Source organism: Pseudochaenichthys georgianus, chromosome 7, assembly GCF_902827115.2.
Source record: "Pseudochaenichthys georgianus chromosome 7, fPseGeo1.2, whole genome shotgun sequence".
In the NCBI taxonomy this organism is placed as follows: Eukaryota; Metazoa; Chordata; class Actinopteri; order Perciformes; family Channichthyidae; genus Pseudochaenichthys; species Pseudochaenichthys georgianus.
This window is the reverse complement of record NC_047509.1, coordinates 30,958,676-30,965,585: the sequence shown is the minus strand read 5'-3', so window position 1 is coordinate 30,965,585 and position 6,910 is coordinate 30,958,676. Positions and strand designations below refer to the sequence as shown.

At 37.2% G+C, this 6,910-nt stretch overlaps 1 long non-coding RNA gene across 2 annotated transcripts; it reads right to left on the bottom strand.

Annotated features, from left to right (window-relative positions):
- Positions 1 to 941: 941 nt before the first annotated feature.
- On the bottom strand, positions 942 to 5,489 carry LOC117449825 (uncharacterized). Of its 2 annotated transcripts, none has more exons than XR_011643549.1 (3): positions 5,383 to 5,489; positions 4,267 to 4,468; positions 942 to 3,535 (listed from the first exon to the last, which is right to left on the bottom strand). It is a non-coding gene; the product is annotated as an uncharacterized lncRNA (long non-coding RNA). The 2 variants fall into 2 exon arrangements; XR_004552509.2 differs by lacking the exon at positions 5,383 to 5,489 and adding an exon at positions 4,736 to 4,897.
- Positions 5,490 to 6,910: the final 1,421 nt, after the last annotated feature.

The window sequence follows — 6,910 nt, the reverse complement described above, 5'->3', positions numbered from 1 at the left end:
CTCTTTTCAGTAAAGGCAAGACATAAGCAGACTTCCATACTTTTGGAATTGTATTTGTGCTGAGGGAGAGGTTAAAAAGAGAAGTAAGAGGTGGAGCAATAAAATCTGCAGCTATCTTTAAAAAGAAAGGTTATAAGTTGTCCGGGCCAGCCGGTTTCCTAGGATCTAGCTTAGATAAGGCTTCATGAACAACATTGACAGTAAAAGGAGTAAAACTGAAAGGGTTTTCCAGACCACATTGTTCAGAGTCACAGACTGTGGTGTTCACAGAAGCAGAGTTAGTGACAGAATCAAATAGAGAACCACAGGACACAAAATGCTCATTAAAGCAATTTAGCATAGTGGCCCTGTCCGATATAGAGCCAGATGCTGTGGTAAGGCACGGAGGAAGCTCATTACGGATCTCACCGGTTGATATCGATGTTATTGCTTTCCAAAATTTCCTAGGATTATTTAGGTTTTCTGTGGTAACTGACAAATAGTACTTCGACTTTGCACTTTTGACATTTGAAGTGAAGCTATTCCTTAGCTGCCTAAAACGCAGCCACTCTATCTCTGAGCCTGATTTCCTAGCCTTTGCCCAGGCCTTGTTTCTCTCATGAAGGAGACTGGACAGCTCAGCAGAAAACCAAGGATTGTCTCGTCCCTTTACTCTAAATGTACGCAGGGGTGCATGTCTATCAATGATCTCCATAAAACCAAGATAAAAATAAGAACATGTGGTTTCCACATCAGCACACAGATCGATTTTACCCCAATCAAAATCAAACAGATCATGCACAAAACCCTGCTCCACAAAATGTGTTATGTCTCTCTAAATTGTATTTCCTTGAGGCTGGGGAAGATATCATGTAGTTCAACATGCAAATGTTCTAAGGCAAGTAAGTATAAGTATAACATGGAAAAGGAAATAAAATAGGTTTCATAGGAGGATACGGATTTATTTTCTCTCACCTTGTAATTACACAATCAAACCCTCATCAAACTTAGCAGAAGTGGCTTGATTTTGTTCTCAGCAGGGGACAGAGGATTTCTCAAAAATACACAGTAAAAGTACTTCAATGTATTGTTAGTAGTAGGCTAACTAATACAAAGTCAAACAGTATCAATTTCATTAAGAACTAATGGTACAATTATATTTTTATCATTCATCAAAGATAACAGAAAAACATACACGGATTGTTACATACAAATGTAATGTAGCAGTTTGTTATAATCTTCTTCTAAACAATTCATTTGTATCAACTTTTGTTTGTTTGTGGCACACATAACAAGCAGAGGCATTTTTATGTTAGGAAATTATCATGAACCTCCTGAATTTCATTAGAAAAATTGAATAACATCATGGAAAATATGCTGTACTGTGCTATTCACTAACATTTCCTGCCAATGCTCATACGAAAGTCCAACTCTTTTATAGTTCAATACAAAACAGCTCTAAATCCTTTATGATTTTGTGACTGTTAATTTCCTTTTAAAATAGAATTATTCTATTTCCAAGAAGAAGACAGTTTTATATTTGTGGTCGAGTTAGTAGGTTGTTTTATCAGCACTAAAAACATAATTAAAAAAATGTTGATCATGTAAACATACATAACCTTCCATAATCAATAAAGTTCTATCTTATCTTATAACAACATCATACAAATATTCTAAACTCGTCGGTGGTTTGTGTATAATAATGAAAACTTTACTAATTGAACAACAGCGTGCCTTTTATTCTATTTATTGGACTTTGTACATTGACTGACTGGTAAGACATAAATGTTGTTTTATTGCTACTGGAATTATATTTGCTTCCCCTCTTTATCAAATTGTGTTCTCAGATAAGAGAGGCTTTTTAAACAAGTTGTTAGCATGATTTGGAACAGATATCGTTGAGGTTATTTGATAAAAATAGAAATTACTTATTGACATCTGATAATGCATGTCAGCTTTTCATGTGCCACATTGTCTTATTAATATTTGTGGTGCTTTAACGTATACATGGCCAGCCTATCGCACTTTAAGGATCTCAAAAAAACGATATAGGTCACAAATCTTAACAGCCTGCTGACCTGTAAAGGTGTCATAGACATTCACTTGATGTATGTCTTCTTTTTCACTTGTAAAGCAAGTTCACCGTTTTTCAAGTATGTTCGGACACAATAGTCAGGGGCGCATACATACACTCACTGTATTTAATCCTCCTTCCCATACTAATCTTATACAATTCCTTCCTAAGGCTCTTTGAACGTGACTCAAAGTATTTGTGCTTGAGTGTTACTATTTGGGGATTTTAGCCTTTTTTACTATTTACATCCACAAAAACGTATAACACTCTACAGGAAATCCAAAACCCCAAAAAGCATATAGGGCCTCGTTTTAAATTTAAAAGTGAAACGTTTTGAACGCATATTTTAATATCGGTCTAGACTCTTGTCTAAATACTCTATGGACATGTACATTAAAGATTATTAACCCAGCTTTACTGCTCCAATGGTGCTGTGGAAATGATCTCAGAAGGTCAATAGTCTATTACAGTGAACATTTTAGGCAATTATTATATGTTCTTTGTAACATGTTTTATGAAGACCCTGGTGTAGGCCACCAGCAAAACATATTCTTAAACTTGACTTGAAATTGAAACCTCCAGTTTAGGTTTCAAGTAGGCACAGACACCTGCTCTGAACATGTAGTCCCACATGTTCACAGTGACAGAATACATATCCTCATGGCTAAATCATGTGCAAAGACATGCACATTCTGTTCAATTAGGTGGTATTTATTTGGAAATCCAGAAGTTAGTTTGCATTTGAGAGCAAATCCATTAAAAAAAATGTCCAATCAAGTTTAGTTATTTTTTGTTGAAACGATATTATTTATAAAGCTCCACATTTTATCTAAATAAAGTCTGAGATTTAGTCGTTGTTTCACCTGCATTGGTTATAGCTGCTCAATTAAACTACACAGTTCTTAAAAAACGTATCATCACCTGTGCAGAAGATTACCTTTTTCCTGAAAATAATTTAAAGACACTGGGAGTTCAATACCACAGATGTCTTGTCTTTTGGCCGGATCATTAGACCATTCTAGAAACTGGTAACCAAAATGAATTTTAGATTTGGAAAAGGAAAGGAGTGGCTTGGAAATCCTCAGAACTGTAAGGACTTTTAATGCTAAACCAGCAACAACGATTAGCAATTACCATGAAGCAGTTATCCCTCAACAAAACTAAAATAATGTTGAAACTAGTGTCCTAAAGCCAAAAACATCAGCATAAAACAAGTCAGGGTTAACATGATGCAAGTGAAGTGATGAAAAAGCAACAAAAAGACTTCTGCTCTGATGGCTTACATAAACCTTTGGGACTTTTATTCAAAACACTTTTTTAAAATGTTGTAGTTTATCCAAAATCATAATGATCCACCATCAGCACCTATGGACGTAGTATCCCGTTACGTATCCTATAATGTAGATGGACACCAATGCAGCCAAAGCTCCGGCCGTCTTCACTGCTACTCCAGAGCTGCCGTTACACAGACTGCTGTAGATCCTGTGAAAGTAAAAGAGAGGGAGGCAGAGTCAGGGTTAACAGCATTTAGTCGAATGTTGTGACCGTTGTGACTCATTACCTGTTTTTCAACACATTGTCACTTCATTTTGACTATATGGTTTTAGAAAACCTATTACTAAATATTTCAATTTGTGTCAAGTTAAAATGTCCCTTAAGTAATTAAGGGTTTTCCCTTTGATGTAGTGCAATATATAAGTTGTTAAGCTTCTATACTACGTCCGTAATATAGTGACATCACTATGTAACATGTCACTTCTATTGGCTAGCGCCCCAACACATTGTACTTGAAAGGCTAAAGGCGGGACATCTCTAAGCGTTTGGCCAATCACAACAAAGCCGGCCAGCTAATCAATCAGAGCAGACTGGGCTCTGGTTTCAGCAGTGGGTGAAAAGAGGTGCAGCAGCACAGGTAGTTTGAGAAAAATAAAGAGCTTTTTCAACATTAAAGCATGAAAACATGTCACAAAAGAGGCTCAATTCTCAAAACCAATATGAACATGAAGATAAGTATGATAGGGCCCCTTTAATGGTTAACTTTGTATTTTGTGACATGAAATACAACCGCATAAAGATCCTTCCATTCATGTCCCAGTATATGCTTTTGTCTCATTAACATCTATACTTTTAAACTAGTTTTTGTTTTCTTGTGGCAGCAGAAAATCCTCAGCAATATGACAATTTAATATTTTACATTGTTGCCTGTGTCTCACCTCTGTGAAGTAGTCTGTGGTGATGCCTCTACGTTCATGTTGAGGTTGTCCTCGTTCCAGCGGTCATACTGCACGCTGCCCGCGCTGGTAGTGTTAGGGTCCATGAGGGAATAGCTTCTTCCTCTCCTCAGAGGTTTCTCTACCTGCTGACTAGAGTCACTGATAGACCAGATATAAGGATCCCTCAGAGTCGCTGCTTAGCCTGGACACACACAATGTCTATTAAGTATTAAATGTTAGGTTGAACATGGAATTATTGTGTAGTAATGATTAGCCTACATCAAAAGTAACTTACTTCAGGCAATTTATCAAATAAAAGCTTTAAGAACCTGCATGCATAATGCACTTTAAATTAAGTCTAAACATATTTTACAAAATTTAAAATTAGTTTAGGTGTCATTGAGAATTTTCATTGGCACTTTTGACAGCGTCAAACCACCATGCATCTGATATAATGCGTTTACATTACCAGGATTTGCGAACCGAGTTGTGCCGAATCTCTCTAAATTATAACTGAATCTCTGAAACTAAATTTTCTTTCCTGTGTCCCTGTTTGTTCTTTTAGATATCTGCTTTATTTTCACAATTACACGTTCGCTTTCTGCTGTATCAGAAGTCACGTCAAGTTACAGCTGATGAAATCGCAGCATTACACGGTTTGCCACTTCACAATAAAAGCATTTAAATAACAAATAACGATGTACCTTTATTTTGAAGAATTGACGGGAATGTTTTTATCACCAATTTAGCGGAGCTGTTTTTAGCGTCAATAGAAAACTGCGTACTTTAAACCAGTAGAAAGATTAAGCAGCAGTACTAATGTCGGACTTTTCTTTTGAAACTGTGTTTTTTACAGTGTTTTAGATCTGATAATTTAACCAATAGTCACAGCCGTTCTGTGGAACCATGGACCCCTTCAAAACCGGGTAGCCCTGTTTTAAAAGAAATGCGAGCTGCGTGCTGGCACATATGGAAAAACTCCACATGTCAGTCAACTATTTCGAGAGTTTAATCAACTCTGGAGCTTAATCTGATGACATGACTGAAGTAATCAGAGTCAAAAGCAGTGATTTAATTTGATTTGATCATTGTCACCCTCATCAGAATAGTGCTCACCTGTATGGGTCTGAAACACTTTACAATCTGCCAACAAAGATCAGCTGCGCACGTTTAAAGACTGAGAGAGCCCTGCCTCCTGCTTGTTGTGAGACCTTGGTCATAGTTCATGTGTCGACCTATGGTGTCGAGTCGACTGAGGTCAGCCTGTCATAAGTCCATTGTGCTCCAGCTTTTCATATATGACTCTTGGTGATAAGGGGCACTTTAAGCTTGTAGTCTCTGGTTTCGTCACATCTTGTGCACTGCAGATAGTGGACTGCAATGCACAATTATTGGGGGGGGGGATTGTCCAACCGGCACACTTCGGTACCGGTCCACCGGGAAAACTCCCGGTATTCCCAATGGCCAGTCCGCCCCTGAATGCAGCGTCCCAACAATTCTCTTGTTTATTACCTAGTAATCAGGTGTTGGCTTACTGACCTTAACACATCAGATGAGGCACATATTAAACAGGGGAACAGCCAGATGACTTGTTTTATTTTTGTATGATAACAACAATAGTATTTGCATATTGGAATAACTTTGTTTTGGTCTGCTTGTCTTTATAACTCATGAGACAACCATTACTTGTATTAACATCAGCAACTTTTGGTAGATAAAAATTGATCAATGGTGTTGAGGACTGATTTTGTTGTGTTGGTATGACGTCATAGTCTCAATTGTATGGTTTTACCTATAGTTTCAAGATGATCTGAGTCCTATTTAAGATGTTGGCAGAGTTCATAGCTTCTAACTGCCTATACAAACGCCAATCATGCTTGCTCCAGCATAGCTCCAAGCTAAATGGACCTAGAGCCCAATAATGTTACCAGCCACGCCTGTTAACGGCAGCTTCCTCTTACTGATCTGTTGCACTTGCGGCTGCTATGATAACAAATTAAGAGACATATACAATCATTTGTAACCTAAAGGCACCTTAACAGATGTTGTACACACCAGGCTTACCTTTAAAAGGACAATCCTAGTTGAAGTATACAAGTAATGACGACTATTTATATTTTTAAATGCAGATTAAACATTTATTGCAGAATTCAAACCGGTAACACTACGTTTTATAATTAGTTTGGTTTCTCAGATATATTGATGAGTAAAAGCATAATGTAGCCAGATAAAAAGAGCTTGAACAGCTCAGTGACCGTGTTGAAGGAGAGGGAGAGAGAGTGGCATGCCTACCAATTCTCCCTTGACTGGTGAACTGAAGAGCTGGTATAAAATCCTGTGATTTAATCCACAAACTGAAATTGTAATCCAAAACTAGTTGGTAGTGGGATTCATAGACTTCTCTTTATCTCCTGAATGTGTGTGCATTGCAGACACTTTTGTGTGTGTGCCGATAGCGCTTTATAAGCCCTTTTCTTTTCCAAAGATATTTACTAAACCTCACAGAAAAAACTTCCCAAACTGTCATTTCCCAGTACTCTTCATTCAGTATACACATAATCACCCTTAAACATCATTATAATCCTATAATCAATGTCTCAAATCAAAAGAGTTATCCTTTATCTTTTATTATGTTGGTTTCTAA